At 37.7% G+C, this 25,858-nt stretch overlaps 1 protein-coding gene and 1 non-coding gene across 5 annotated transcripts in view; one reads left to right on the top strand and one right to left on the bottom strand.

Annotated features, from left to right (window-relative positions):
- The window catches only part of SBF2 (SET binding factor 2), a 502,739-nt gene that overhangs the window by 294,884 nt on the left and 181,997 nt on the right, over positions 1-25,858 (bottom strand). The gene's annotated exons all lie outside the window — the stretch shown is intronic.
- Positions 1,501-1,576, top strand: TRNAS-AGA (transfer RNA serine (anticodon AGA)). Its single transcript has one exon. It is a non-coding gene; the product is annotated as a tRNA-Ser (tRNA).

Genomic DNA, 25,858 nt, shown 5'->3' with positions numbered 1-25,858 from the left:
GGCTTGCACACGGGAAGGGGCACTGAAAGGTGGGAGAGAGTGAGCTATTGGGAGGAGGAAGCTGAAGAGGCAGGAGGACCTGCAGAAAGTGCTGGAGATACTGGGTCAGGTGAATCAGGATTGCCTAAGGAACATGTAGGAGATGATGGAGATGATTCTACCTGTACTGCAGGTGTTTCATCTCGAGAAGCAGCTGATGTAGAGGGTACAGGATCTGTTGCAGGCCTCTCTACCTTCTTAAAGAATTGTTCCAGGCTAGTCTGTAACTAGTTTGCCTACATAGTCCATAAGTACGACACTAACGGTGTAAGCCAAAACACTCATGTCTCAATTTTTTAAAGTTTTTATGGGAGTCAGTGTTGTAAACTCAAAACGTCATATGTCAAAACTGTTGTAACCCAAGGATGCCCTGTACAACCCTTTACAGTGATATTATCAATGATCATACTATATAAGATGACAAATATCAATAATACTGTTTTCAAATATATATGTGTCTATGCAACAACTTCTGTTTATGACTACTCCCTTCCACCTGAACTTCAACATTTCATACAGACACAGGCTCATAATATATTTTTACAATATATTTGGAAACAGTCAACACAGGAATTCCTTTTCAGAATGCTATCTGGTCTTTGTTCAGCTCTAGTTTCTTTAAGACCTAAGCATAACTGGAAAACAAATGGTACGTCAAGGTTTCAAGGCTAGAACTGACAGATACACCAGACTCCACATATTAAAGCATTACAAATACAAATGTTGTTTACGTGCTTGCTTCTTTAATTATCCATATGTATAAAGTAGATCATTTGCCAAGTAGGCCACTCATATACAAACAAAAATGTCAATAACCTCTCATATCTGCGAAACACTTTATATATATGATAATTGTACCCTGCAAGACTAATTTACAAATGATGAAACCAGTTCTATGTAAAGGTCATATAGCTACTATGTAACAAGGACAGGACTAGAATTCAAGTTTGCATCTCTAGGAATTGTCTTATCGCTGAATTATCTTTATTAATCACCTTATAGATATTATTTTATGTTAATATGAATTCATGGCAGAAGTGTAAAAAAGCAACTAAGTTCTTTAACATACAGCCTTTCCTTGCAACATTTTCTCTGTATTTGTGTAATATTTATATAAAAGGGAACATATGGGTCCTGTTTTTCTCTACCTTGTATAAATGTACATTTCCCCATGTACTTACAGATTTTAAAAAATTATTTTAATGGCCATATATATCATCACATAGGTATACATAAGTACCATAACTTATATATATGTATCCAATCCCCTACTGTTGGCTGTTTAAGATGTTTATAGTATTTTAAATAATTAATGCTGGACTAAGTAAGGTGTTTCACAAATATTCCCAATTTGTCTCACTATTTTCTTAAAGAAAAAGGACTGGTTATGTAATGCACAACCAAAATGAGCACAAAAATATTTAATTACCCTTGAATTCCTTTTAAAAGTTAGGAAACCAGGCCCTGGCCGGTTGGCTCAGTGGTAGAGCGTCGGCCTAGAGTGCGGGAGTCCCGGGTTCGATTCCCAGCCAGGACACACAGGAGAAGCGCCCATCTGCTTCTCCACCCCTCCCCCTCTCCTTCCTCTCTGTCTCTCTCTTCCCCTCCCGCAGCGGAGGCTCCATTGGAGCAAAGTTTGCCAGGGAGCTGAGGATGGCTCTGTGGCCTCTGCCTCAGGCGCTAGAATGGCTCTGATTGCAGCAGAGCATCACCCCCTGGTGGGCATGCTGGGTGGATCCCGGTAGGGCGCATGCGGGAGTCTGTCTGACTGCCTCCCCGTTTCCAACTTAAGAAAAATACAAAAAAAAAAAAAAAAAGTTAGAAAACCATAAAATTATTTTGTTTTGCTGATAGATTTCTAAAGAGGACAGAAAAGAAATGATGACAGAGAACTGTTATTGTGGACAATATTAGGGCCAAAGAAGAACTGATTTGTAAAATAAAGTAACAGAAACTTTAGGAGACTAAAATCTGTTGCCAACTTAGGCCATGGTAAGGTCAGGTGTGTGCGGACATTACTATCAACAGGTATTTTTCAAAACTTCAGAGAAAACATAGTGGTGTAGCCCTTTGGAAGAGAAACTTATTTAAAATTTGGGAAACTCTCCAATGTTGTGTTATCATAAAATAATTAGTATCACATATATGTACCTAATTTTAGTGGACAACTTTTGATGAAGTATATTTAAAAAAGGACTATCCAAGACAATTGGCTTTTTTTTTGGGGGGGGGTATTTTTCTGAAGCTGGAAACGGGGAGAGACAGACAGACTCCCGCATGTGCCCGACCGGGATCCACCCGGCACGCCCACCAGGGGCGACGCTCTGCCCACCAGGCTGCGGGAGGGGAAGAGAGAGACAGAGAGGAAGGGGGGGGGTGGAGAAGCAAATGGGCGCTTCTCCTATGTGCCCTGGCCGGGAATCGAACCCGGGTCGCCCACACGCCAGACCGACGCTCTACCGCTGAGCTAACCGGCCAGGGCCGACAATTGGCTTTTAATGAAGCTTAATTTAATGGGTCACCTATACTGATTTTAATAAAAATTTGCATTCAGATATTTTATTACTACTATAGAACATTACATTGTCTTCATCAATATAATAAAACTATTACTATACATAAGATATTATGATTGTGTGCCTAAAGAATCCAAGCAATTTGTTGAAACATCATTTGAATCAATAAGAGGTTAGTTATGTAGGCAGATATAATAACATATAAAAAGCAGTGGTTTTCTTTGATAGCAGTAATAAGTAATTAGAAAAAAAAAGGTCTCATGTATAATCTTTTGTTTTTAGCTGGGGGGGAGGGACAGACAGGAACAGACAGACAGGAAGGGAGATGAGAAGCATGAAGTCAGTTGTAGTACTTTAGTTGTTCATTGATTGCTTTCTTATATGTTCCTTGATCGGAGGGCTCCAGTCGAGCCAGTGATCTCTTGCTCAAGACAGAGACCTTGGGGTCAAGCCAGAGACCATGGGATCATGTCTATGATCCCATGTTCAAACTGGTGACCCCACACTCAAGCCGTATGAGCCCGCCCTCAAGGTGGATGAGCCCATGCTCAAGCCGGCAAGGTCAGGTTTTGAACCTCAGCATCCCCGTCCAAAACTCTGTCTACTAAGCCACTGCCTGGTCAGGCTCATGTATAATTGTAACACGTTCTCAAAGCCAGAGGATGAACTAACCTAAATTTTAATATTTTAGCATATCTATCAGTCTTATGAAGAGCCAGCACTACACATAAGGTTTTAAATATAGGATTTCAAAAAGTTAATTCCAAAGAGAAAAATGAACATTTGGAATAGCTTTTAACATTCAAGTTTTAAAGAAATCAAATACAGATGACTTACAAATTTAAAACAATTCCAAGATGAAGAGCACAAAAGAAAAGTTATTAATGACTTCCAGTTAAGCATGGCAGATGAAACAAATGTGTTTAGCTCCAAGGCCTCCTGAAATTCCTCCAAAATTACAATAAAAAATACAAACGGCAAAGTAATATAAAAAGAGGTAACAACAGTTTAAATTGTTAAGATTCTAGAAGTGGTAAACTGGTTTACACTACAAATTCCTGGAAAAGAAGGAATGAGAGGCACCAGATATGTAAGAATGTCACCAAACATGGAGGAATGACCAATCAAACAAACAAAAAAGGAACTCCCTGGCCACAAAGACAATGCAAGGAGAAAAAAAAATTTCAAACACAGGAGAATGAAGGATTTCAATGTTATTAAAAAGAGTTTATATCTCAGAGGATGTTTACAGAACAAGAGAGACATAAATAATTTTTAAATAATAAAAACTAAAATATTGTCTCATTAGGTGACCAAAAGGGACAAACAAATGAAAAATGATTGAGGGAGAAGAAAATAAAATATCACTGCAGGAGTTTCTACTAACATATTGTAGTTAATCATATTAATAGATACAATCAGAAAAGTAATAATATCAACTGCATAACTTAAAATACAGGCATAATTCATCACACATATTCTTATTTCCTGGACATATCAGCTAAAGCAACTACACAGGAGAAAGAAATTGAAGATATAAAAATTAGAAGGTAAAATTCTTATTTGCCAATGATATAACTGTATAACCTGAAAACAGAGAAGCACTGATCAAAAAACTACTATAAACAATTGGAGAACACAGCAAGGTAATAAAATATAAAATTAATATATAGAGAGGCTTTCACTTTAGACTCTCACTTTTACCCGGCACACTGAAACATCTTAACAAGCTGGACAAAATGTATGAAATAATGAATAGCAAGATACTGGATATCAGGTAATGAAGGGCAAAGATCCTTGAAAGGCAGGAAATAAACAACATGAGCTATACTATTGGCCCCGCTTCCTGCCTTGAGAGAGTTTACAGCCCATGGTGCAGGGAGGAGAAACAGAGGCGGAGTTTAGAGGACCCCCTAAATAAGGAAACAGAGCAAAGACTCTTTGGAGACTAAGGCAGCTAGAATTCTTAGGACAGAGCACCAGAAACAAGAGAGCTGCATAGAAAAAGAATGCAGAAGATCTGCAAAGTTCCTTTCATGAATTTAGAAGGATACTGATTAGTGTACGTGTGTGAAGAAGCCACCCACAGCTGGCGAAAGAGCTATCTGAAAAGATTAAACAGTACTCACTGTTTAACCATGGCTGAGAAAAGTGTCTATTCCTACCATCCAGACTGGAAAAATTAATAGTTCACAGGATATTGAATAGAGTACACAGAAAGGTCTTATGTCAGCAGTGAGAATAATTAGTCCTACACTGGATCTGCTCTGGATTCACATAACTAATCATAACAGCAAGACCCAAAGAGATTGAATTGTTTATAAGTAACTTAGCATCTCAGTTCAAAAGATTTATAGGAATACAAAATATCCACCATGTAACAAGAGAAAAATACACAATCTCAGTCATTCTATTAAAGATTAATAGGCATGCAAAGAGATAGGGAAAGACAACCATAATGAGGAGAATAATCAATCAAAACTGACCTAGAATAACAGATATTAGAATGATCAGAAAAAGACATGGAAATGGTGACTATAATTGATTCCCATGTAGAATGAGTTAAATCAAGACACAGAAAATATAAAAGACTCAAATCAAACTTCTAAAGATGAAAATTACAATGTATAAAGATAAAAAATACCCGATAGGATGAACAGTGAATTAAATGTTACAAAAAAAGATTAGTGAACTTGAATTCACACTAAAAAAATAATCTAAAAATACACAGAGAAAAAAGAACCCTCCAAAATGAAACAAGCATAAGTTAGTTCTGGGACTTTAAGCAACCTAATATATAATAAGAATTGAGAAAGAATTGAGGAGGAACAAAAACACATTTTTTTGGAAGAAATAATGGCTAAGAATAATACTAGATGGAAATTAACCTCTACAAAACAATAAAGAGCATCAGATGTGGTAATTACATGAGTAAATACACACAATTTTTTCTTATTTTACTCTCTTTTAAAGATTGACCATATGAACAAAAATAACACTGCAGCATGGAGTTTATAGTATATATAAAACTAAAATGTATGTCAACAATAACACAAAAGTTAGAAGGGGTAAATGGAAGAGAACAGTTGTACTGTATGGTTTATACCAGGGGTCGGGAACCTATGGCTCGTGAGCCAGTTGTGGCTCTTTTGATGGCTGCATCTGGCTCACAGACAAATCTTTAATAAAAATAATAATAATAACGTTAAAAATATAAAACATTCTCATGTATTACAATCCATTCATTTCCTACCGCTCATGTTCATGGTTGCGGGTGACTGGAGCCAATCACAGCTGTCTTCTGGGACAACACCAAATTTTTATTGGATAATGCGTAATGTACATGGGTCGTTGTATAGCTCTCATGGAATTACATTTTAAAATATGTGGCGTTCATGGCTCTCTCAGTCAAAAAGGTTCCTGACCCCTGGTTTATACTATAAGAAAGGTGGCATAGTATCATTTGAAGGCAAAGAAGCCTGGAAATGACAAAACAAAGAGTTAAAGCTAAAAGCCAACAAAGGAAGTAAAATGGAAAAACCAAGGAAAATACTTGATTTTATCTAAATGAAAGCAGAAAATAGAAGGAAAGACCCATGAGATGCATAGGAAACAAATAGCAAAATAATGAAATTTAAACAATACCATCAACCAACCTGACCTAATTGATATTTATAGATCCTCCACAAAACAGCAGAAGAATAGTGGGAGTCCTTGGGTTACAACAGTCTCAACATATGACATTTTGAGTTTATGATGCTCACTCCCATAAAAACTTTAAAAAATTGAGACGTGAGTATTTCGGCGCCATTAGCATCATACTTAGAGACTACGTTGGGCAAACTAGTTCAGTTGCGCACAGTGAAAGAATACGCAGTAACACACGTATGAGTAAGAGAGTTGGTGTCCCCTAGTATGCTTACCTATGCCTTTTTGTACTGTTAAAAGTGCAAGTGTTCCATTTGTGTTGCTTTGTTTGGTGACATTTTAGCCCTAATCATGGCTCCTAAACGAAAGTCAGAGTCTTCAGATGATAGTGCTTCAAAGAAGAGGAAAGTCATCATGGTGGATGTCACAGAGCTCCTGGTATCCCATGGAGAGGAGCGGTCTGCAGAGGACCTCATTCAGCTGGAGAAGCAGCTGATTGAAGGGAAAAAGATAGAAACCCCAGAACCCAAGAGATTTACTACCGAGGGTTTAGCAGAAGGTTCTTCTATGGTAGAGAATGGGCTGGCAAAATTTCAGGTTGAGGACCCCAGCGATGACAAATTCAGTAACGTTTACAGAGCTGTTATGGATGCCTTACATACTATAGGCAGATTTTGGAAAAGAAGAAATCATCAACCTTCCAGACTAGTCTGGAACAATTTTTTTTATTTAATTTAATTTATTGTGTTTACATAGATTCTAGTGTTGCCCCGATTGCATCTCCCCTCCCCTGTATTCCCCTCAACATATCCTTTTTTCCCCTCCTAAAAGCTCCTTCCCCCCTTCCTTTCAGGTTTAATTCCGTATTTCAGTTCACATTTTTCCTTGGATTCCTCAAATGAGTGAGGTCATATGATATTTTTCTTTCTCTGCCTGGCTTATTCCACTTAACATAATAGTTTCCAGGTCCATTCATGTTGTTGCAAAAGGTAATATTTCCTCCTTTTTCGTTGCCCCATAGTATTCCATCATGTATATGTACCACTGCTTTTTAATCCACTCATCCACTGACGGACATTTGGGTTGTTTCCAGATCCTCGCTATTATGAACAATGCTGCCATAGATATGGGGGTGCATTTCTTTTTTTGAGTCAGTGATATGGTGTTCTTGGGATATATTCCTAAAAGTAGGATGGCTGGGTCAAAAGGTAGTTCGATTTTTAATTTTTTGAGGAATCTCCATACTGTTTTCCACAGTGGCTGCACCAGTCTGCATTCCAACCAGCAGTGCAAGAGGGTTCCCTTTTCTCCACATCCTTGCCAGCACCTATCGTGTGCTATTTTGTTAATGAGCACCATTCTGACTGGTGTGAGGTGGTATCTCATTGTGGTTTTAATTTGCATTTCTCTAATTAGTGATGTTGAACATTTTTTATCTGTCTATTGGCCATCTGTATGTCCTCTTTGGAAAAGTGTCCATTCATTTCTTTTGCCCATTTTTTGATTGTATTAATTTGTCTTCCTGGTGTGGAGTTTTACAAGTTCTTCAGAAATTCTGGTTATTAAGCCCTTATCAGTCGTATTGTCGAATATGTTATCCCATTGTGTGGTTTGTCTTTTTATTCTGTTCATATTGTCTTTAGCTGTGCAAAAGCTTTTTAGTTTGATATAGTCCCATTTGTTTATCCTGTCTTTTATTTCACTTGCCCGGGGAAATAAATCAACAATTCTTTAAGAAGGTAGAGAGGCCTGCAACAGATCCTGCTCCCTCTACACCAGCTGCTTCTCAAGATGAAACACCTGTAGTACAGATAGAATCATCTCCACCAGTGTCTCTGTATGTTCCTTAAGCAGTCCTGATCCACCTGACCCAGTATCTCCTGCACCTTCTACAGGTTCTCCTGCCTCTCCAGCTTCCTCCTCCCAATAGCTCACTCACCCCCACTTTGCAATGCCCCTCCCAGTGTGCAAGCCAACCACAGGGATAAAGGTAAGGAATTTTTTTACATGCATTTTTTGTCATTTTTTTCTGTTAATACAGTACAGTATGTTTATGTCCTTTTCCTTTTTCTGTGACTTAGTGGTGTTTTTAATGTTCTAGATTATGATTTTACAACTGTGTTAGGATAGGTAAGTGACTTAGACTAGGGAATGTTTCAACTTACACCAACATTAGGTTACATCACTGTTGTAGGAATGGAACTGTGTTTTAACCCCAGGACTCCCTGTACATTCTATGTAAGTTCACTTGAAACATTTACAAACATAAGAGCATATCCTGAGCCATAAAATAAGTTGCAATATAAATTTAAAATATTCAAATAATAAAAAGTATGTTCTCATACCACAAGGGAATTAAATTAGAACTCAAAACCATACAGACCTCTGGAAAATGTACAATATTTAGAAACTAAATAACATTTCTAAATAACTCATGGGTTAAAGAAAAAATCTAAAGGGAAATTAGAAAGTACCTGAACTAAACAAAAATAAAAAGATTACCAAAATTTGTGAGATGCTACTAAAGCAGAGAATAAGGGGATAGTTCTAGCATTAAACACTTAAAAAAAGGTCTCAGTTAATGAACTCATTTTCTACCTTCAGAAACTAGATAAAGAGGAAACTGAATTAAAAGTATACAGAAAAAAAGAAAACAATGGCAATCAAAACAGAAATCAATAGAAAAGAGAACAGACAAAACAGAAAAAAGGAATGAAAGTAAAAGTTAGTTTTAGACCAAAAAACCTGATAATCTTCTAGTAAAATAAAAGTATAAAAAAGTAGAAGAAGAAGGCCCTGGCCGGTTGGCTCAGTGGTAGAGCACTGGCCTAGCGTGCTGAGTCCCGGGTTCGATTCCCGGACAGGGCACACAGGAAAGGTGCCCACCTGCTTCTCCACCTCTCCCCCTCTCCTTCCTTCCTCTCTGTCTCTCTCTTCCCCTCCCGCAGCCAAGGCTCCATTGGAGCAAAGTTTGCCCGGGCGCTAAGGATGGCTCTGTGGCCTCTGCCTCAGGTACTAGAATGGCTCTGATTGCAGCAGAGCAACACCCCAAAATGGGCAGAGCATCGCCCCTGGTGGACATGCCGGGTGGACCCCGGTCAGGCGCATGCGGGAGTCTGTCTGACTGCCTCCCCGTTTCCAACTTCGGAAAAATACAAAAAAAAAAAAAAGGAGAAGAAAAGAAGAAGAGAATCAAGACTGAGAAAAGACACAAATAGTTTATATCTCGAATGACAGAGATGACATCACTAAAGAGTCTACAAATATTAAAAAGATCCTAAGGAAATATTATGAATAAATTTTTTTTGCAAATAAACTTGACAATTATTGGGTCATGAGTACACAATGCAATATATGGTCATATATCAAGAAATGTATACTTGAAGCCTATATGATCTTATTAATCACTGTTTTAATAAATTTAATAAAAAATAAAATAAGCTTGACAATTAGATTAAATTCTCTGAAAGGCACAAACTAATGTTTGTGTGAAGCTCACTCATGAAGAAATAGATAGCCTAAATAACCCTATATTTATCAATGAAATTGAAATTGTAGTTAAAACCCTTCCCAAGAAGAAAACTATAGTCCCAGATGGCTTCATCAGTGAATTCTACTAAACCCTTAAGAAAGCAATAATAGTAGCAATGCTACACAAAAGCCTTACAAAATATTGAAAAGAACAGAGTACTTCCCAACTCATTCTATGAGACCAGTGGTATTACCATAATACCAAAACCTCTTAAAGACATTATAAAAAAACTATAGTTCAATATCCATCATTAACAGAGTTGCAAAAACTCTTTTAAAAATATAATAAATATAGTAAAAGACTACTACATAATGAGGAAGTGGGATCTATCCAAGAAATACAGGGTTGGTTTATATTTGAAAAGAAATAGATATAATTAGTCATTTTAACATGTTTGCACAAGAAATTATAACAAACTAAAAAAATTAAAATGACATGATCATTTCAACAGAAGCAGAAAAAGCATTTGACAAAATTCAGCATCATTTCTGTTAAAAACTCTGAGCATACTAGTAATAAAAGCAGACTTCCCGAACATGATAAAAGGCATCAATGTAAATCCTGCAGCTAACATACTTAATGTTGAAAAATGAATGGTTTTCTGCTAAGATCAGAAACAAGGTAGGCATGTCCACTATCACCACTTCTTTTCTACTTTGTGCTATAGGTTCTAGCCCAAGCAATCAGGCGAAGGGAGGCAGACGGGGGCGGGGGGAGCAGAGAGGGAAAGAAGAAATGCATTTGTGTATAAATATTCCGTTTATTTTGAACAGTACAATGAAACCTATCTACTCTTATCTATTCAGTTGTCAACACTGCACCACATACAAATAGTTTTGCTTTTTAAAATAGGTATTTCATATATCTTATTTAGCCTCTAATGGTAGAATTTAAGATTGCAGTTACTAAAGTTGAAATTTTATAGACAGCTTCTATGAAAAAATGAATTGTATTATCAAGACTTTGTATATTTCATGGGAAAATTAAGATTCTAGTCAGTACAAAGAGTTAAGATTTCAAAAATCTTTCAGATCCAAAAATCTGCTCACTTCATGATGTTCACTGCCCTTTTAAGTCAGAAATACTCATATATAATGGCTCAGGGAAAGGTGTGTGTGTGTGTGTGTGTGTGTGTGTGTGTGTGTGTGTACTTTTAGTTGTAAATGGAAATTAAAAATAGTCATAAGAATTCTTGCATATCTTTAAAATACATTCAAAAGTGCTTAAATAGAGAAAATAAAGTGGATTCCAATTCCTCTTTCTTTCTGGTTTATAAATATTGGAAAATATTAATGTTCTGGTTAATAAATGGAAGCAGTGCTATCACTTGGGGCTTTTTCACTCATAGTTCCATTACATTAATCTTAAAAGAGCAAAGAACCCAAGAAACCTTGATTTCAACTGACTCCTTAAGAAACCTGTACATGGCCTGACTGGTGGTGGCACAGAGTAGAGAGCAGGGGTCCCCAAACTATGGCCCACAAGCCGCATGCAGCCCCCTGAGGCCATTTATCCGGCCCCTGCCGCACTTCCAGAAGGGGCACCTCTTTCATTGGTGGTCAGTGAGAGGAGCACATTGACCATCTCATTAACCAAAAGCAGGCCCATAGTTCCCACTGAAATACTGGTCAGTTTGTTGATTTAAATTTACTTGTTCTTTATTTTAAATATTGTATTTGTTCCCGGGTTTTTTTTTTTCTTTAAAATAAGATATGTGCAGTGTGCATAGGGATTTGTTCATAGTTTTTTTTTTATAGTCCGGCCCTCCAACGGTCTGAGGGACAGTGAACTGGCCCCCTGTGTAAAAAGTTTGGGGACCCCTGGTATAGAGCATCAATGTGGGATGCTGATGTCCCACGTTCAAAACCTCCAGGTCACCAGCTTGAGTGCAGGCTCGCCAGCTTGAGCACAGGATTCACTGGCTTGAGTGCAGGATCACCAATGTAATCCCAAAGTCCCCGGCTTGAGCAAGGAGTCACAGGCTTGGCTAGAGCCTACCAGTCAAGGCACACATGAGAAGCAATGAACAACTTAAAAAAAAAAGTGAAGCAACTACAAGTTGCTTCACATCACTTCTCTCTCTCTTTCTCCCATCCTGTCTGTCTCTGTTTCTATCATCAATTAAAAAATTAAAGGAGCCTATACATAATATGACTGAGAAATTACACCAAGTGTAAAATATTCATATCTTGTTCTTTAAGGTGCTTCTTGATTGCCCAAGGAAGAAAGTAAACTTGAGAGATAGTAGTTTTCTACTTAAAGAAAATAGAATTCAAGGGCCTGTTATTCCCTAACACAGTCTCATTTAAAGAGCAAAAAGGAATGCAGGGTGCCAGAGAAATTATTTTTAAGAAAAAGTTTACAAAATAACGGGGAAAAACAGATACTACCTACCCAAGGAAAAATGACTTATTAGAAGGTCTGTACAGGGAAAAACTGAACAAGATGAAAACTTTTAGACATAAAATTACCTATTGTATGGTAAACTCAGTATATTAACAACTGGCGTCAAAACAAAGTACATGCAAAAAAGTCTCAACAAAATATTGGCAAATCAAATTCGGCAATATATAAAAATAATACTAAACACAAACGAGTGGAGTTTATCCAGGCAACTTAAGCCTGGTTCAATATTCAAAAGCATATCAATTATTATGATGGATTATTCCATCATATTAAGAGTCTAAAAAAAAGATTACAACACAGTATCAACAAACCATAAAAAACATTTAACAAAACTTGAGGATAAAAATTCTCAGTAACCTGGGAATACTAGGGAACTTCTTCAGCCTGATTAATGGCATGCAAAATCACCTACAACTACCGTCAAAGTAAATGAAGAAAGACACTGCTTTCCTCTTATGGTCAGGAACAATGCAAGGATATTTACATTCGCTATTCTGGTAAGAAAAAGAAAGAAAAGACATATAGACTAGAAAAGAAGAAATAAAACTATCTCAATTTGCAGATGACAAGAATATCTATATAGAAAATCTCAGGAAGACTACAAAAAACATTCCTAAAACTAATATGAAGAAAATTGTAGCATAAGGGGTCAACACACAAACATCACTTAAATATCTATACAAGAGCAATAAACAATATAAAGCCAGATTTTTTACAAAAACAGTAACATAATCTCTCCAATAAAATAAAAATATTTGGGTATAAATCTAAAATGTCATGGCACTGACAAAAGAAATCAAAGAAGGCCTAAAACAATGAAGACACATAGTATAAGACTCAACATATTTAACAATATTAGTTTTCACCAAAATGACCAATAGATACAATAAAATATCAATAAAAAACCAAGTAGAGGTTTTTTTTGTAGATGTAGCTAAGCTCTTACTTAAACAATTAATGGTAGAAACAAAGTACCTGAATAGCTGAAATAATTTTGCAAAAGAAAATTAAGTTGGAGGAACCATCTACTAAATTTCACTTACTTTAAAGCTACCATCAAGAGAGTATGGTATTAGTGAAGAAATACAGAGGTCAATGGAACAGAACAAATGGTCCAGGAATAAAACCACAAAAATACAGCTAGTCAATCTTTGACAATAGTGCAAAAACAATTCAACTGAGAAAGAATAGTCATTTATCAAAAAATGGTGTTGAGACAATAGGTCATTTGTATGCATGTAAAAACATTAGCCTCAATCTAAACTGCGTATCTTGCACAGATCTGGATCACAGATCTAAATATAAAGCACAAAACCATAATATTTTTTAAAATATAAAAAAATCTTTATGACTTGGGGCTAGAAGAGTTCTTAAAACTCTTAAAATAACATAAAAAAAGGACTCATTAAAAATTAATAAATCCGCCCTGGCTGGTTGGCTCAGTGGTAGAGCGTTGGCCCAGCATGTGGATGTCCCAGGTTCAATTCCCAGTCAGGGCACAGAGGAGAAATGCCCATCTGCTTCTCCACCCTTCCCCCTCTCCTTTCTCTCAATCTCTCTCTCTCTTCCCTTCCTGCAGCCAAGGCTCCACTGGAGCAAAGTTGGCCTGGGCGCTGAGGATGGTACCATGGCCTCACGTCAGGCACTAGAATGGCTCCGGTTGCAATGGAACAATGCCCCGGATGGGCACAGCATCGCCCCCTAGGGGGCTTACTGGGTGGATCCCAGTCAAGCTCATGCGGGAATCTGTTTCTCTGCCTCCCCGCTTCTCACTTCAGAAAAATACAAAAAAAAAAGTAATAATAATAAATCATACTTTACTAAACTTAAAAAACTTTGCCTCTAAAAAAGACATTGTTAAAATAAAAATCTAAGCCTCCAAGATATATAAAGAATTCTCAAAGCTCAACAGTAAAAAGAAAAACAAAAAACAATCCCAATAGAAAATATGCAAGAATTTGAATACACATTTCTCCAAAAAAAAGACATTCGAATGGCCAGAAACACATGAAAAGATGCTCAACATCATTAATCATTAGAGAAATGCAAATAAAATACCAGTGAGACAGCACTTCACACCCATTAGGATGGATATACTCATAAGACTGATAAAGTGTTGGCAAGGATGTGGAGAAACTGGAACCCTCATGTACTGCACATAGAATGTGAAATGGTGCAGCTGCTTTTGAAAAACTGGCAGTTCAGCACAGGGTTACACATAGAGCTACCATATGACCCAGTAATCCCATTCCTAGGTATGTACTAAAGAGAAATAGAAACATGTGTCTACTCAAAAACTTGTGTGTGAATGTTCAAGTATAATTATTCCTAAAAGCCAAAAAAATGGAAACAATCCAAATGCTCTTCAATAGGTGAATGGATAAACAATCATACAACCACATACTGGAATACTAAGTAATAAAAAGGAATAAGCTACTGATACATGCAACAACTTGGATGAATCTCAAATACTTTATGATAATTGAAAGAAAATAGGACCTAACAGTTATACACTGTACAATTCCATTTATATGGCATTCTTAAAAAAGTAAAATTACAGTAATGGAGAATAGGATCAATGGTTGCCAGGGGGTGCCTGACCAGGCAGTGGCGCAATAGATAGTGTCAGACCGGGATGCTGAGGACCCAGGTTTGAAACCCCGAAGTTGCCAGCTTGAGCGTGGGCTCCCCAGCTTGAGTACGGGTCGCAGGCTTGAGCATGGGATCATAGACATGACCCCATGGTCACTGGCTTGATCAAGGGGTCACTGGCTTGCCTGTAGCCCTGGGTCAAGGCACAAATGAGAAGACAATCTAGGAACAACTAAAGTGCTGCAAAGAAGAATTGATGCTTCTCATCTCTCTCCCTTCTTGTCTGTCTGTCCCAGTCTATCTCTCTCTAAAAAAATAAAAACAAAAAAAAAATAGAGTGGTTGCCAGGGGTTTTGAGTGGTGGAGGTTTGATGATAAAGGGAGAGCAGGAGGGAGTTGGTGGGAGTGATGGAACTGTCCTGCGCCTGGGTGGTAGTGGTGGTTACAAGAATCTAAAAGGTCAATTTTACTGTACAACAATTTAGAGAATAAAAACTTTTCAAAGAATAATACACAAAATTATATTAAATCTAGCAGCTTCCTATGAAAAGTAAAACAATAAACATGACCACATGAAGTGTTTAAGGCCAAATAAACATATATTTTAGGGGTTTTTGATTACTTAGGAAAAAAGGGTGGATGTAAAGTATATGGTTTTACTAGAAGCAGACCCTGTAATAAGAATTTCAGTGCAAGTAGTTTATTTGGGAGATATTTCCAAGAGTAGGCAGTCATGCTGTACAACAAAATGAGCAGGCTACATTGCAGCATTCTTTACAATAGCCAAGATCGGGAAGTAGCTCAAGTGTCCATCAGTAGATGAGTAGATACAAAAAGGTGTCGTACATTTACACAATGGAATACTACCAGCCATAGAAAAGAAAGAAATCTTACCCTTTGCGACAGCATGGATGGACACAGCATTATACTAAGTAAAATAAGTCAGTAAGAGAAAGACAACTACCATACGATTTCACTCATATGTGGAATCCAAAGGACAAAACAAACTAACAAGCAAAATGGAGACAGACTCATAGATAGAGAGCAGGCTGACAGGTGTCAGAGTGGGGTGGGGAACAAGGGTGTTGGGTTAGGAGGGTGGAGGGTCAGAATAAAAAAGAACAAAAAAGAAAAACTCATGGACATGGACAACAGTGTGGTGACTGCTTTCAAGGGAGTTAGAGGAGGTACAGTGGGAACAAATGGTGATAGACTTGACTTAGGGGGAGGAGGAGTTGAAAACACAATATAGTGTATGGAAGATATGTTGTAGAATTGTGCACCTGAAATCTGTATAATTTTTTTAATCAATAAATTCAATTTAAAAAAATAAGCCAGTTATAGTTGTGGGCAACTGGAGCTCATTGATTCTAAGGCATTCTGAGACACAATTTAAGACATGCATTAGAGTCATCCCACTCAAGTGGTGAAGGAGCCAGAAGTTTTCCCTCAATTTCTGTAAGTCATCAGTTGAAGTCTACTCCTGGGAAGCATGAATTACCCAGAACTTGGGCTTGCCTCTGTGCTAGGGCAGAGCTGATTCAGGGGTCAAAGAATGCCCTCAAGCTAAAATTCTAAGTGCTGACAGGTGTCAGGACAATGTGCTGATGACTAATGGGCCAGGCACTGATAGTGCTTCCTCCAGACAGGTAAACAGGAGTGGTCAATGAGAGTAGAATTCTTTCTAAAGTAAAACCCAAGAGGCTGTCTCTGCACAGTCAGAGCAGAGGATATTTCACTTTTTATTCTCCTTTAGTTTTTCATCATAAACATAAATATTATCTTTTCAAACCTCACTGTGATTATCCAAGAGAGATGATGCAACTGGGACTGCAATCATAGATAGTGCAGAGGATGTGGAAGAATTAATGAATTATTTTGAAAGTGCAGCTAATGCAATCAGTGTGGTATATGAAAGGAAGAGAAGAACCCTAAATGAGCCTGACCAGGTGGTGGCGCAGTGGATAGAGCATTGGACTGGGACACAGAGGACCCAGGTTTGACACCCGAGGTTGCTGGCTTGAGCAGGGTCTCATCCAGCTTAATCACAGGGTTGCCCACTTGAATGTGAGATCATAGACATGACTTCATGGTCTCTGGCTTGAGCCTAAAAGTAGCTGACTTGAAGCCCAAGGTTGCCTGCTTGAGCAAGGGGTCACTAGCTGGGCTGGAGCCCTCCCCTCCCTCAGGTCAGGGACATATGAGAAAGCAATCAATGAACAACTAAGGTGCCACAACTACGAGGTGATGCTTCTCATCTCTTTTCCTTCCTGTTGGTCTGTCCCTGCCTGTCACATTCTCTCTCACACACTGAGAGAGAGAGAGACAGAGAGAGAGAGACAGAGAGAGAGAGAGAGAGAGAGAGGAGAGAGAGAGAGAAGAGAGAGAGAGAGAGAGAGAGAGAGAAAGAGAAGATTCAAAAGATCAAGTGAAAGCAATATATAGAACTTGTTTGAATGCTGATTCAAGCAAACCAACTGTGAAAGATAGTGAAAAAGAACTACACACTCACACATACACAAATATGAAACTATGAAGACTGTTGGATATTTGGTGATATTAAGGAATTATAGTTAATATTTTAAGGTATGATAATAACTTTGTGGTTGTATTAAAAAAAAATTGGTGCCCTGGCCAGATAACTCGGTTGGTGAGAACATCATCCTGATACACAAAGGTTGCCAGTTTGATGACTGGTCAGGGCACATACAGAAACAGATTGGTGTTTCTGTGTCTCTCTCTCCCTTCCTCTCTTTCTAAAATCAATCAATAAATTTTTTTTTTTTTGTATTTTTCCGAAGTTGGAAACGGGGAGGCAGTCAGACAGACTCCCGCATGCGCCTGACCAGCATGCCCACCAGGGGGTTATGCTCTGCCCATCTTGGGGCATAGCTCACCGCAATCAGAGCCATTCTAGCGCCTGAGGCAGAGGCCTCAGAGCCATCCTCAGCTCCCAGGTAAACTTTGTTCCAATGGAGCCTTGGCTGCGGGAGGGGAAGAGAGAGAGAGAGAGAGAGAGAGAGAGAGGAAGGAGAGGGGGAGGGGTGGAGAAGCAGATGGGCACTTCTCCTGTGTGCCCTGGCCGGAAATTGAACCCAGGACTCCTGCACGCCAGGCTGACGCTCTACCACTGAGCCAATCGGCCAGGGCCAATAAAATATTTTTTTAAAAAAACAAAAAAGTCATCTTTTACAAGTAAATACTAACATATTTATGAACGCAATAAGTTAAACCATGTGTTGTAGGTAAAAAATGGAAAGATATACACAAGTTCACATGATCCAATTAATATAATATCTGTGGTTTGTTTCAAAATTATCTAACTGGAAAGATGTGAGGTTGCTGATAGGGCTTATAGATGAAAAATGAATGACCCAGAGCTAATGTCTGCTGTTGTAATTTCATGACTAGTACATGGGCTTTCACTGTTCTCTGTTTCGATGTTTTAATTTTTCTATGATTTTAATAAAAATAAACTGAGGTGAGAATCCCCATCTTATATAACTGTGCCTTATCAATGCTTATTAGCACTCTATATGACATTAATACTGAAAATATATATGTTGAAATGATGTATAAACCAATATTCCTCTTAGAAAGTTCTATCTATAAGAAATTATGGGCTAACAAACACAGCTAACCATGTAACAAAGAACCTATAAGGGGACTAAAAACAAAACTAGATTAACAAAAAAGATAAAATAAAAAATAAAAATTAGAAACAAAGTGTTCTTCAAATAAAACTCACTTGTGACAACGAATCTTCATTCCGCAGATTTTATTATCTCTTAAAGTATATGATAGCTATATATTCTTCACACTATGCCTTTCACCTACTTTATTCAGTATTATGTATTATTTTAGACTGATTAAAACCATTTGCTCCAAATTCCATTACCTATCTTTGTTTACTAGACATAGATGTAGGTGTAGACTAGATAAAAGATATAGAAAATTTTAATATGTCCATTAAGCTTTTTCTTATTAGTAGAGTATTTTTTATTATATCTAACACCTAATTTTAAATCTATAAGCGATTTCTTTAAAAATAAATGACATTTTTGCTTATAGGCAGTCAAATGTTATACATATAACATATATTAAATACAATTTGCTATGTATAGCCAATGTTAATCAAAAGACTCATTTTATCTTGGATAGGTCTAGAAGAGTTTACCAAGACATAAATAGCTTGCGGTTAATATAAAAAATATTTCCTGATTATTAAAAAGAACACTTTAATAATTATAGCTGTCAAACCATGGAATTAACTATCTCCTAGAGAATAAATGCCCTTACTGGACACATTACATCAAAAACCAATTGGTAATTTATCAGATATACTAGAATATATATATTAATAAAGAAAGCTAAGTTGATAATCTTACGGCCTTTGACATCAGACAGGAAAGAATTAATTCCCGATTCTGGCACTAATTTAGGTTATAATTTTGGTTAAGTTGCCAAATTTCAATGAACCTCAATTTTTCTTGAACATAAAATATATCTCCTTTTTATAAAATTAAATGATATAATGCAATACATGTAAATTGTTTAGCATAATACCTGAGACATAGTAAATGATTAATAAACACTATTATGGAAACTTTAGACTGTCATACAGCTGATACTCAGATATACTAGTAAATCAATAATATCACCTTCACTGCTATGGCTATTGCAATTATTACATGAGAGATTAGTAAGTGGTTTATGAATGAAACAGAAGAAAACTCTGGCCTGAGACAGAAGCCATTGCTGGAGAACAGAATCTAGGTCCTATTGTGTCAGTATTACTATAAGCAACATGTACAGTGATAGTGACCCTGAAGCTGGTAGCAATCAATTCAATTATTGAACTATAATATGTGCCAAGCACTGAAAATAAAGTAACAAAAATAATATCCTTGTCCTATGGGAGTTTACTTTCTAGTGTTTCTGGTGATTCCAATAATGCATTGTTGTTGTATATGTTGTAATTATATATGTTAAACATAAAGTAATTCACCTGACCAGGCAGTGGCACAGTGGATAGAGCATTGGCCTGGATGCAGAGGACCCAGGTTTTGAAACCAAGGTCACTGGCTTGAGCGCGGACTCATCAACTTGAATGTACGGTCACTGGCTCAAGTGTGGGATCATAGACATGACCCCATGGTCGATGGCTTGAGCCCAAAGGTCGCTGGCTTGAAGCCCAAGGTCACTGGCTTAAGCAAGGGGTCACTCAGTCTGCTGTGGCCCCCGGTCGAGGCACATATGAGAATGCAATCAATGAACTAAGGTGCCACAATAAAGAATTGATGCCTCTCATCTCTCTCCCTTCCTATCTGTCTATCCCTATCTGTTCCTCTGTCTCTCTTGCCAAAAAAAAGCATAAAGTAATTCAAGAAAACCCTTAACCTGAAATATATATAGCACAGCAGTTGTCTCTTTTGTAAACCCAGGCAAGGGTGCTGAAATGGCTATATCCCTTAGATAGCTGGTACTATTGATACAAAGTCTGCAAAGAAATAACACTTTAAATTACAGTGGTACCTGATGGAGAAACCACCAAATATCAAGTATAGAAAACTAAAAAAAAATACCTGTAATGAATTCCTTTTGCAGCCAAGGATCAAATAAAACAATATTTCCAAGTATCAATTCAATTCATTTCAATGGCAAAAACAACCTTATTTTACTGTAAATGGTGACTGACTGGAATACTGCACAAAAGTCATTATTTTTCAAAACACAAGATACAGTATAATTAGTAATTTGGAAATAAACAAAAATATTGATCTAAGGAAAATAACGAAATATGATCCAAGTACTTCAAAATTAGTCAGTTTTAGCTGCACAAGCTTTATAAAAATATGTGTGGTATGAAATGCTAACACTGTCCTTGATAAGATCTGTCTAAACAAGATGAGTGTTATTTGCCAAAACAGAAAAGCAATATTTCAGCCTGATATGGGCAGTTGGCTAGTTAATTCTATCATCTATCAGTCACCCTGAATATTTATTGCTTGTTTATTTAATGCAGCCTTTCTGAGAAAGGCACGCACAGAATACTCACTGGCTGCTAAATATTATTGTTAGAAGCAGCAAGCAGAGATAGTTATCTGTTTAAGCTGTTGATCTTTGTCCCTTGAAAAAATTATATAGCAAATAGAACAAAATGTTCTACTGAAAAAGCTCAGTCTAAATACATCTGGATAATAGCAAAATGGATGTTGTCTTGGACTTCAGTGGTAACAATCTCTGAAAAGCAGCCTGAATGGAAAAATCTTCTATTCAACTACACTTGTAAACACAATAAATTAAATCAATTAAAAAAAACAAAAACAAAAAAACATTACATTATCAAAAAATAAAACACACACAGATAAAACTTTTTGCTTCAAAAACCATCTAAATCAGTCATTCACACAAGAAAGACCGACTGCCACACCACAAGAGTGTGCCTACACACAAGTATCAGGACCAATAAGAATGAAGATTTAATGGTAAGGTCTGACCTACATACAAACAAAAAAATAAAAGAAGAAATACTGACATGTTCTCCAATCACATTAGATCAGGGGTAGTCAACCTTTTTATACCTACTGCCCACTTTTGTATCTCTGTTAGTAGGAAAATTTTCTAACCGCCCACCAGCTCCACAGTAATGGTGATTTATAAAGCAGGGAAGTAACTTTACTTTATAAAATTTATAAAGCAGAGTTACAGCAAGTTAAAGCATATAATAATAATTACTTACCAAGTACTTTATGTCGGATTTTCGCTAAGGTTGGAAGAATAAATCTTTATAAAACAACTTACTGGCCTGACCTGTGGTGGCGCAGTGGATAAAGCGTTGACCTGGAATGCTGAGATCACCGGTTCAAAACCCTGGGCTTGCCTGGTCAAGGTATATATAGGAGTTGATGCTTCCTGCTCTTCCCCCCTTTCTCTCTCTCTCTCTCTCTCTCTCTCTCTCTCTCTCTCTCTCTCTCACTCTAACTCTCTCTCCTCTCTAAAATGAATAAATAAATAAAAATTAAAAAAACCAAACAAAAAAACAACTTACTATAGTTAAATCTATCTTTTTATTTATACTTTGGTTGCTCTGCTACCTCCCACCTTAAAAGTTGGAACGCCCACTGGTGGGCGATAGGGACAGGTTGACTACCACTGCATTAGATCATGGGAAAATAAAATAATAGCCCTTCTTATGTTTACATAGCACCTTGGCATTTTTACAGCAAGAGGGCTTTTAGATCAAAGATCAGTTTACTCAGGTTTCCTCACTTCCTACAGCTAAACTGCTCTTTGGGAAGGAGGACAGTGTTTTTAATTTGTTGTTTAACAACTGTATTTGAGCATTTATCATAGGCTACCTTGTATTACAACTGATTATAAAACAAGCTGCATGCCCCATTATAATATAATCATAGAGCTGTGCTTTATTCAGTTATTTTCCTACAACCTAGCAATATGTCTCCTGCCAAACAGATGCTAAGTAAAACTTTTATGAATTTGACTCTATTATCTTAATCAATGTACTCAAGTATCCCATGAGATAATGAAAGCAGACATAATGCTTGTTTTATTTTTATTTATTTATATTTTTATTCAGTGAGAGTAGGGGAGGAAGACAGACTCCCACAATGCACCCTGACCAGGATCCACTCAGGAAGCCCAGTAGGGGGTTATATTCTGCCCATCTAAAGTGTTACTCTGTTGCTCAGCAACCAAGCTCTTCTTAGCACCTGAGGAGGAGGCTATGGAGCTATCCTCAGTGCCTGGGGCCTATTCACTTCAATTGAGCCATGGCTGCAAGAGGAAAGGAGAGAAAGAGAAAAGCAAGAGGGAGAGGGGTGGAGAAGCAGATGGGTGCTTCTCCTGTGCACCCTGACCAGGAATTGAACCTGGGATATCCAAATGCTGGGCCGATGCTCTACCACTGAGCCAACCAGACAGGGCTCATAATGCCTGTTTTATAAAGAAGGAAACTGAACTACAGAAAGATTAAATAATATGACCAGATTTACCCAGGTAGCTACAGGACCTCAGACTCCCAGGATAATAATGTGTCCTGCACAACAGTGTTTAGAACACTTGGGTAGTAGAAATTCATGGAGAATTAACTCACAGAATTTAAACGGAAATAAAGCAAACACAGGTGAGGAATACTCGAAGAAAAACCACTTATGTATTATCTATTGCAGAGGACCAATAAAAAAATAACACGATATATAATCCTAAATTTTCTTTGCCTTTCTGGTCCACTGAGAATCAGGAGGCGTTTACAAACCTACTAACCTAGGAATGGGACTTCAAATCAGAATGGCAAAATAATGAGCCTTCGACCACTAACTGTATACCAAAAACATGGACAGGACATATAAAATATATGAAAAGATAACAAAAAAGGCATGGTCAGGTTCAAAAACAAGATAAATATCTTCAATGGCCAGTAGTAAAATGGAAAATTTTTTTATAAAGTATACTTGACTAATAGCTCAGGCCTGTTGAGTATAGATCTTAAACAGGAGTCACAGAGTTCAGTTCCATACAAGCCCTTGCCTCCATGTAATCAGCTGGTTCAAGAATGGAGAGTAGAAAATTGTCACACACAACAGTCAATTTCACCTGTGGGCAGGGAGGGAGAGGGTGCTTACATAACCTATTAACCTATTACAAGAAATTGAACCAAAGAACCAAATGTTTCCAACATAACTTGTGATAGAATCTCTGGAATTCTGTAATAAGACTTGGTTCTGGATTGAGGACAGTGAGAGTTAACTGAATATGTAGAAATAGACGGGTATGAGCAGAGGGAGGAAGAGGAGAGAAATGTAACAACAGAAAAAATAATTCCCACTCAAATTAAGCCTGTAAACCAATATTCAAAACTGTCTGGAAAGTTGGGGGACTGGATGAAAGACAGGCAGGGGTTGTGGGGGTACGTGAGAAAGGTGAAGGGATTAAGAATTACAAACTGGTATTTACAGAACAGTCATGAGGATGTAAAGCAGAGGTCTCAAACTCGCGGCCCGCGGGCCGCATGCAGCCTACCGAACAATTTTGTGCGGCCCACAGACTAATCCACGAAGTTCAAAATATTTTGGATAAAATTAGGTAAGCCTAGGGGCCTACTTGTATTTTTCATTTCTCTAGCATCCTAGCTAGATATTAGCTTAGTTAACAGCAGTTGTGATGCGAACTACAGTTTCTGGTCATTTTGTGACACTGAGTAAACTGCATGTACGATTGTGCTTGTTGTACTGATTTTTTTTTGTTTTCAACTGCAGTGAGAAAAGTGTTGCGTAACAGTTGCCTTTTGTAGACCTAGTGCGGCCCGCCAAACGGCTGTGATCTTGCTCTGCAGCCCACATGCTGAGTTGAGTTTGAGACCCCTGAGTAAAGTATAGCGCAGGGAAGATAATCAATAATATTGTGATAACTATATATGGTGTCAGATGGGTACTAGATGCACCAGGTTGATCACTTAGTAAGTTATAAAGGTCCAATCACTGCATTATACAACTGAAACAAAAAAAACTATTATATGTCAACTGTAATTGAAAAATAAATCATTTAAAGTAAAAAAAACTGTATGGAGAAATATAATGCTAAAAATTACAGCCAATAAAAATAATAAAAAATGAATATACTCAGTATGAAATTAATTTTATAAAAATTAAATGACAGAAACATTTAAAATAAGTTCATATAGAATGTTCAAAGAGATAAATAAAAGTAAAGCTTCAATTGAAAATGAATAAGAAATAATGAAAACAAAAGCGGGGGACCTGTAAGTATAAAGATAAATTCATTTCTGAGTGGAAACACACTCACTTTTCTTGCCTGACCTGTGGTGGTGCAGCGGATAAAGCATCAATCTATAATGCTGAGGCTGCCAGTTCAAAACGCTAGGCTTGCCTGGTCAAGGCATGTATGGGAGTTGTGGCTTCCTGTTCCTCCCCCCTTCTCTCTCTCCCTCTCCTTTCGAAAATAAATGAATAAAATCTTGGCCCTGGCCGGTTGGCTCAGTGGTAGAGTGTCGGCCTGGCGTGCAGGAGTCCTGGGTTGGATTCCAGGCCAGGGCACACAGGAGAAGCGCCCATCTGCTTCTCCACCCTTCCCCTCTCCTTCCTCTCTGTCTCTCTCTTCCCCTCCCACAGCCAAGGCTCCACTGGAGCAAAGTTTGCCTGGGCGCTGAGGATGGCTCTGTGGCTTCTGCCTCAGGCACTAGAATGGGTTTGATTGCAGAGAGCGATGCTGCAAGATGGGCAGAGCATCGCCCCCTGGTGGGCATGCCGTGTGGATCCTGGTCGGGCGCATGCGGGAGTCTGTCTGACTGCCTCCCTGTTTCCAGCTTCGAGGGAAAAATAAAAAATAAAAAATAAATAAATAAATAAATAAAATCTTAAAAAAGATAACCCAATTAGAAAATTTGAAAATAAAAAGTCATTGAAACAAATGAAAACAAATTAATTGATGAAATAGACTCTTCTCTTGATAGATAAAAGACAGAATTCTTGAATTAGAAGAAAGGCCTGATACATTCAACAAAAACTCAGCACAGAGTCAGAAAAATAATTTTATTGAAACCACAGCTAAAAGACATGTAAGATAGATTGAAAAGCTCCAATATTCACATAATATGAGTTTAAGAAAAAGGGGCAGAAAGAAGTGTTAAAAAAAATAATTGCTGGCCCTAGCCGGTGAGTGTCAGCACAGTGTGTGGAAGTCCCGGGTTTGAATCCTGGCCAGGGCAAACAAGAGAAGTGCCCATCTGCTTCTCCACCCTTCCCCTTCTCCTTTCTCTCTGTCTCTCTCTTCCCTTCCGGCAGCCAAGGCTCCATTGGAGCAAAGTTGGCCCGGGCGCTGAAGATGGCTCCATGGCCTCCACCTCAGGCACTAGAATGGCTCCTGTTGCAATGAAGCAATGCCACAGATGGGCAGAGCATTGCCCCCTAATGGGCTTGCCAGGTAGATCTCGGTTGGGCACATGCGGAAGTCTGTCTTGCTGCCTCCCCGCTTCTCACTTCCATAAATAAATAAATAAATAAATAAATAAATAAATAAATGTATGTTGAAAATTTGAGAACAAAAGAAAAATCAATCTTCACAGCAATAATGAAACTAGACATTT

Source organism: Saccopteryx leptura, chromosome 1 (genome assembly GCF_036850995.1).
Source record: "Saccopteryx leptura isolate mSacLep1 chromosome 1, mSacLep1_pri_phased_curated, whole genome shotgun sequence".
NCBI classification, from domain to species: Eukaryota; Metazoa; Chordata; class Mammalia; order Chiroptera; family Emballonuridae; genus Saccopteryx; species Saccopteryx leptura.
The sequence above is the reverse complement of the archived record's forward strand: the minus strand, read 5'-3'. Positions and strand labels throughout refer to the sequence as shown.